Source organism: Syngnathus acus, chromosome 9 (assembly GCF_901709675.1).
Source record: "Syngnathus acus chromosome 9, fSynAcu1.2, whole genome shotgun sequence".
Classification (NCBI taxonomy): Eukaryota; Metazoa; Chordata; class Actinopteri; order Syngnathiformes; family Syngnathidae; genus Syngnathus; species Syngnathus acus.
The window spans coordinates 18,600,001-18,608,370 of record NC_051094.1 but is presented as its reverse complement, the minus strand read 5'-3'; positions in this window follow the sequence as shown (position 1 = coordinate 18,608,370).

Below are 8,370 nucleotides of genomic sequence, written 5' to 3'. Positions count from 1 at the left end.
TGACCGACCACACCTACAGGATACAACATCATCAGCTGACGACAGCACACAACTCTTTTGGACGTCGACGCAGGGCTGTTGCAGCCTTTGAACCACATTACCCCGTCTGGGGTGCGAATGTCCCTGACAGCCACAAAGTGTGGTCCCTCGGGGACAAAGTCATTCATGCGCTTTTTCCTTGGATCGGAGTTGGGAAACAATCACTCTTCATCGAGACACTGAACTATCGTTTCCAATCTTTTCTGAATCTCTCTCGCTGCAAGTCAATGATGGACAAAACAGAGAGATTCAGGCTATTGCACTAATGGTCTTGCAAAACAGGATGGTTCTGGACTTAATGACTGCAGAGCAAGGTGGCGTGTGCCACATCATTGGGACTTCCTGTTGCACCTACATTCCAGGAGTTAATGACACATCAATGACGCCGTGAACTCACTGAATAATTTACAGCAGGCCATGTCGGAGGTTAAATGGGATTTCTTTTCAGGGCTATTCTCTGGCGTTTGGTGGCAACTGCTGTTGAAACTTGTGACTCCTATGATTGTTGTGCTCATATACGACCTGTGTTATCGTCGAAAATGCCTCACAAGTGATGAATACAATGATGTTTCTGTGTTTTTATTTTTATTTTTCTATCTTCATTATATTTTCTTGCTTATGTTTGTTAATCGGGGTGACATAATCATATGATAAACAGGAGGGATATGTTAGGGTTGATAGATTAGTTTCATCCTATGCTTATGTTGGAATGTAACCTGTAATAATTAATCAAACATGTCCTGCCTTAATAAAGTAGGAGAACAAAGTGCTAAGATCCTTTGAACTGATTGACCAGCTGCAGAGGAAGCAATCTAAGTTGTTCTGTTTCCCCCAACGTCGTAAAAGACTCCCTGCTATGCTTTGACCAGAGGCCAGGGGCTTCAACCCCATCCTGTCCACTCTCACCCCCACCCTGCTTTCTCTCAATAAATACTCTCTTGCAAGAATCCAAAGTTAGACTTCGTTCGATTATCGCTGTACGCACAGTGACGAACGAGCTCTCCACTTGCAAGTGTTCAAAAGGCATACTGTCTCCCGTGTGGTTCTTGCAAAATAAGTAAGAGTGAGCACCACTCTAACATATGTCAATTATTTTTAATTCAGGGCTTAAATTGGAGAATAAAAACACACAGAAAAATTAAAAAAAGAAAGCAATCAATGAACAAACATTACACATGTTGTTGAAATCGATAGTAAGGAATACATAAATTACAACAAAGTGGCATTTGTATTCCTGCTGTCATGCTGTCCGGTTTTGTAGGTTGTTTTGTTTTGTCTTGTCCGTCATGTTCTAACTTCCTGTTTTATTTTGTACATCACATTCCAGATCACTGGTCCTTCCGCTGCACGCTCGTTCACTTGACCTCCCCGTTTGTTAACCACGTACACCTGTGTCGTCCGCCCTGATTGTCTGCACCTGTGTCCTTCCCCTTCTGTGTGTGTATTTAGCCTGCGTCTTCCCCTTGTCCTCTGCCAGTGCGTCTTGCAAGCCATGACCACCAGCGACTCCATAGCCACGGATTTAGCCCTTGATTGCCTTGCTCACAGAGACCTTTTTGTCCACGCTTTGTGGGTTGTGCGTGAGACCTTGCCTTCGTTTTTCCCTCAGTTTGAGGCGCCTTTGTTTTTGCCTTTTTTCCCTCAGTGTGAGGCACCTTTGTTTTTGGAGCGGTCATCCGCCGAAGAAATAAAACACCTTGAACTGTCGAAACTCTGCATTCGAGTCCTCTCCCTGCCTGAGCCTGACAGTACGCACTGGCCAGACATGGACTCGGCAGAGCCGGAACAGTTGGCTGCCGCAGTGCGCTCCCAGGCATCGACGCTGGGCCAACACCAGCAGCAGGTCAGTGCCCTGGGAGTGGATGTCCGTGAGATCCGGGCAACCCAAGAGGAATTCAGAGCGGCGGTGGCCGCCCAGGTGGAATCGCTGGGCCGACAGATGCAGGGCATTGTCACGCTGCTGACCGCTGGACCAACAGCGACCCCCAGTCCGCCAGTGCCCCCCCCGACCGAGCGGCCGATTCCCGCGCCCATGACAATGGGAGTCAGGCTGGCTCCCCCGGAACGATACGCTGGGGAACCCGGGGGCAGCAAGGCATTCGTCACCGGGTGTGACATGCAATTCGAGCGGTCTCCAGGCGATTTCCCCACCGAGCGCTCCCGGGTGGCCTACATGATCTCTTACCTGACAGGAAGAGCCCGGGCGTGGGCAATGGCAGAATGGGCCCGGGATTCCGTCACCTGCCGATCTCTCGCCGCGTTCGTCGAAGCCCTGCGCATGGTGTTCGATCCTGTCTCCTCGGACCGTGAAAAAGCGCGGGAGCTGAGCCAGCTGTCCCAGGGGCGTGAGTCAGTCAGCGACTACGCGATCCGCTTCCGCACTCTGGCCACAGAATGCGGGTGGAACCAGATGGCCCTGTATGATATCTTCCTCAAGGGTCTTTCTGGAACCATCCAGGACCAGCTCGTTCCCCTCGATCTCCCCGCTGACCTCGACGCGCTCATCGCGCTGGCTGTCCGAACCGACAATCGCCTGCAGGAAAGAAAGAGGCAGCGCGCAAGCCGGAGCGCTTCCGTCTTCCCCCCCTCGGCCGGGTTGGCATCGCCGCACCTCGAGATCCCGCACCAACCATCGAACACGGCACTGCTACCGCCCGGGGCGGAACCCATGCAACTCGGCAGAGCCAAGTTGAGCGCCGAGGAGAAGCAGCGCCGACGCCAGGAAGGTCGTTGCTACTACTGCGGCGCTCTGGGACATATCGTCGGCTCCTGCCCCGAGAAACGAACCATGAAGGTAAGCGCCTTCTCCGGTAGCCCGCGGAAGGTTCGGACCCTACCCATCGGCACGCTTACATGCCTTGGGAAAATCACCCAGCTCGGGGTGCTAATTGACTCCGGGGCAGATGAGAGTATGATCGACTGGACTTTTGCTCGGAGGCTGGGAATAAGAACTGAACCGCTAGCCACGACCGTGAAAGCCGAGGCGCTCAATGGTCAGGCGCTTTTTGAGATAACCCATGTAACCGAACCTCTCTCACTATCTTTCGGGACTCATCACGAGAAAGTCCGACTACATGTGATAACCTCCCCCAAGAATCCAATTATACTCGGGTACCCGTGGCTGTCGCTCCACAATCCAACCATGGACTGGGCGTCCGGGGAGATAAGGGGATGGGGACCCAGTTGCCAAGAGTCATGTGTCGCACCTAAACCCCCGATCAGCCTTAACCGTAGCTCTGACTCCGAAACCCCTGATCTCACCGGTGTACCAGTCTGTTACCACCAACTCGCGGAAGCATTTAGCAAAGCCAAGGCTAGCTCGCTACCGCCCCACCGTCCGTACGACTGCGCTATAGAGCTTCTGCCTGGGGCTACGATACCCAAGGGGAGGCTTTATTCCCTCTCGGAACCCGAAAAACAAGCTCTGAATGAGTACATAGACGCGTCGCTTAAGGCGGGACTGATCAGACCCTCATCCTCCCCTGCAGGGGCCGGATTTTTCTTTGTGGGCAAAAAAGACGGTACCCTACGCCCCTGCATAGACTATAGCCCTCTCAACCAGATCACTATTAAAAATCGATACCCTCTTCCACTCATGGCGACGGTCTTCGATCAGTTGCAGCAAGCTCGGGTCTTCACCAAACTGGATTTGCGTAACGCTTACCACCTCGTGCGCATCCGGGAGGGAGACGAATGGAAGACGGGATTCAACACCCCTCGAGGACACTTTGAGTACCTGGTGATGCCATTTGGTCTCACCAATGCCCCCGCAGTATTTCAAGCCATGATTAACGATGTTCTGGGAGACTTTATAGATCGTTTTGTTTATGTCTATTTGGATGACATTCTTATCTATTCACCTGATACGGAGACCCATGAGAACCATGTTAGATCGGTCCTGCAACGCCTCCTGGACCATCACCTTTACGTGAAGGCGGAGAAGAGCGAGTTCCACGTCGACACAATTTCCTTCCTTGGCTTCATCATACACCCCGGTAAGGTCCAAATGGACCCAGCCAAAGTAAGCGCCGTAACCCAATGGCCCAGACCCGATAACCGCAAAAAGGTGCAGCAATTTCTAGGCTTTGCTAATTTCTACAGACGTTTCATCCGAGGTTTCAGTGCCACAGCGGCCCCGCTGCATGCTCTGACTTCTCCAGCCGCCCCCTTCCGTTGGACGGCGGAAGCAGAGGCTGCCTTCCAGGAGCTAAAGAGGCGATTCAGCACCGCCCCGATCCTCACACTGCCCGACCCCTCTCGTCAGTTCGTGGTGGAGGTTGACGCCTCCAGTCGAGGAATCGGCGCCGTCCTGTCCCAAAGGTTACCAGAGGACAACAAGCTTCATCCGTGCGCTTACCTGTCCCGGCGGATGACCCCCGCCGAACAGAACTACGACGTGGGTGATCGAGAATTGTTGGCGGTGAAGCAGGCGCTCGAGGAGTGGAGACACTGGCTGGAGGGAGCCCAACAACCATTCTTAGTATGGACGGATCATAAGAACTTGCAGTACCTCAAGAACGCAAAACGGCTGAACTCACGCCAGGCTCGTTGGTCGCTCTTTTTCAACCGTTTCAATTTCACCCTGTCCTACAGACCGGGAGCAAAGAACGTCAAACCTGATGCACTGTCCCGCGTCTACAGTCCGGATCCGGAGGCCAAGGAGCCCGAACCCATTCTTCGTCCTCACTGTGTGGTAGGGGCCGTTACCTGGCCCGTAGAAGACCAAGTAAAGCAGGCCAACGGTGACGCACCACCCCCTGACAACTGCCCGACGAATCGACTTTTTGTGCCGCCCGAGCTGCGTTCCCGAGTCGTCCACTGGGGACACACCTCCCGGCTCGCCTGTCATCCCGGCGTTCGACGAACCCTGTACGTTGTGCAGCAGCGATTCTGGTGGCCCTCCATGGCGGCCGACGTCAGGGAGTACGTGGCAGCCTGCCCCGTCTGTGCGCGCAACAAGAACACCCCCGGCACCCGGGTGGGGTTGCTGCAACCCCTCCCCATTCCCTCCCGTCCCTGGGCCGACCTCTCTGTAGATTTTGTCACTGGGCTTCCCGTTTCCAAGGGGAAGACCACGATACTCACTGTGGTGGACCGGTTCTCCAAAATGGCCCATTTCATTGCCCTGCCCAAATTACCCTCAGCAAAGCGAACAGCCGAAGTCCTCATGGACCATGTTTTTAGAGTACACGGATTCCCGCGGACTGTCACATCGGATAGGGGGCCCCAATTCGTGTCTCGCTTCTGGAAAGAGTTCTGCAGACACATAGGAGCCACCGTGTGCCTCACTTCGGGCTATCACCCGGAGGCGAACGGCCAGGCGGAGCGCGTCAATCAGCAGCTGGAAACAGGCCTCCGCTGCCTGGTGGCCCAGAACCCCTCCTCCTGGAGTAAGAACCTGATCTGGGTGGAATACGCCCATAACTCCCTCCCTACCACTGCTACGGGGATGTCCCCTTTCATGTGCGTCTTTGGCTATCAGCCCCCGGTCTTCCCTGACAATGAGCCAGAGGTGTCGGTGACCTCGGCGCGCGCCGTGGTGAGACGATGCCGTCGCATCTGGGCGGCGGCGCGTGCCACGCTGGTCCGCCAGGGGGACCGAGTGAAGAGGATGGCCGACCGGAGACGACGGCCGGCGCCCGCCTACCAGCGGGGCCAACGGGTCTGGCTGTCCGCTCGGGATCTTCCGCTCCAAGTGGGCTCCAGGAAGCTGGCCCCCCGTTTTGTGGGGCCTTTTCCCATCTCCAAGGTCGTGAATCCGGCCGCTGTACGGCTTCGCCTGCCCCGGTCCCTCGCTGTGCATCCCACCTTCCACGTCGGGAAGATCAAGCCGGTCAGGGAGAGTGAGATGGTGCCGGCTCCCGAGCCGCCTCCGTCTCCGCGGACTGTGGGGGGTGGGCCTGCGTACACGGTCAAGGAACTACTGGACGTGCGCAGGAGGGGACGAGGCTGGCAGTTCCTGGTCGACTGGGAGGGTTATGGGCCAGAGGAGCGGCAATGGGTGCCGCGCAGTTTTATCTTGGATCCTGGTCTGCTGGACGACTTCTACGCTGCTCACCCAGATGCTCCTGGTCCGTCTGGGATCCGGCCCTAGAGGGGGGGGTTATGTCATGCTGTCCGGTTTTGTAGGTTGTTTTGTTTTGTCTTGTCCGTCATGTTCTAACTTCCTGTTTTATTTTGTACATCACATTCCAGATCACTGGTCCTTCCGCTGCACGCTCGTTCACTTGACCTCCCCGTTTGTTAACCACGTACACCTGTGTCGTCCGCCCTGATTGTCTGCACCTGTGTCCTTCCCCTTCTGTGTGTGTATTTAGCCTGCGTCTTCCCCTTGTCCTCTGCCAGTGCGTCTTGCAAGCCATGACCACCAGCGACTCCATAGCCACGGATTTAGCCCTTGATTGCCTTGCTCACAGAGACCTTTTTGTCCACGCTTTGTGGGTTGTGCGTGAGACCTTGCCTTCGTTTTTCCCTCAGTTTGAGGCGCCTTTGTTTTTGCCTTTTTTCCCTCAGTGTGAGGCACCTTTGTTTTTGGAGCGGTCATCCGCCGAAGAAATAAAACACCTTGAACTGTCGAAACTCTGCATTCGAGTCCTCTCCCTGCCTGAGCCTGACACCTGCCGGTCGGAGTTATGTCAAGCAAGCCAATGGCAATGTGTGCCTACTTTTGATGGTTGTTGTATGTCAACTGTAACTTTGTGGAAGTGTTCTAGATTTGTAATGTGCAGTTACTATATCCATATGAAAACTTTGGTTCCAGTATACTGATCTGTTTGTATGTCTAACAGAAGCTTTGCTGACACACAGATACTGTGCAGAAGCACATCCAAGCACTTGAATGGAACCAGACTAAATGTGACAAGTGTCTGTTTCATGTCTATTTAGAACATAAGACGTATCATTTGTATATATTTTTACTTTAGTAACTGCTGTTAAAAAGGAACCAGGCATGTTCTTTTCATTTTTATTTAGGACATAAGACATATTTGTTTATTTTTTACTTTGGTAACTTCTGTTAAAATGATTATAGTTGTTGATATAAATGACTAGTTCCAATACGTTGTGCATCTCGGTTAAAATATGTGGTTTTCATGTATTGTCAGCAGCTGATCCTTCATTTGTTATGTGTATGCATATTTTCAGTATGTTCTGAATTTTTTCGCAGAACATACACAAAATCAAGTACGGAGATATTGATGCATCACACATTACATGCGTATGCACATTTTTTTCACAAATTTGTGCGTATCCATAATAATAAATGAGGACCATTGTTTGACTGGAAAACGAATTTACCTTGCCAGTGTTTTGCAGCCTCCAACAGGTTCTCTACCATGATTACCCTGTATTTAGCTCCATTCATCTTCACAACTCTGAACAGCTCCACTCTCCTTGCTTAAAAAAGTAACCCCACACACAGCATGATGTTTCCACCACAATTTTTCACAATGGGGATTTTGTGGTAAGGATGATGAGCAGTGTTAGATTTCTGCCACACATAGTGCTTTGCATTTAGGCCTCAAAAAAAAAATGTTTAAGTGAAAATATTCATCCACCTGTTGTCTGTATCTCTTATGTACATCAGCAGGTGTGCTGGAGCCTAGAGCTGATATCTGAGATCTTAGTAATAGAAGTAAATACTGGTGCTAGTATCGCCGGTACCGATACCAAAAACAGAGCACTGTACGCCAAAACCAGCAGACACAGACACAGCTTCTTCCCCCAGGGTGTCTCTCTGATGAACTCACACCACTCATAGAGTCTCAGAGTCATTACTGTGCAATAAATCCTGCTCTCGATGCTTTACCTTTGGATTGTCCATATTATTTGTAGTATGTGTACTGTCTGCATCCATTGCAGCCTGGTCATCCTGGAAGAGGGATCCTCCCATCTGTGGTCTCTTCTCAAGGTTTCTCATTTCCCCTAGTAGGAGTTTTGAGTTTTTTCTTGCCCTCCTGGGAGTTTAAGATCAGGGTATGTTTGAGAATAATTTTCAATTTTTGCACGTTGTCCTGAATGTTGTTAGCTACCTAAATGTTGTACAGAGGCCAAGATGTACCTGAGTCAAATTCCTTGTTTGGCATTCTCAAACCTGGCAAATAAAGATTGACTTGATTCGATTAATATCATGTTTTGTACAAATTGAACTTTCTTGTTGAGTTCTTATTCATGCCGTAATAGCTAATGTGCGAAATTAATATTCTTAGTCTCTTTCTCTCTTAAATTCCTTTAGTCCAGACATCTTCTCCTTGCTTGTTTTTATATGATTGGTTAAATAAACTCATCAGTGCAACTGCTGTTTGGGTTTCCTTTCCACTGGCCTTGTACTGC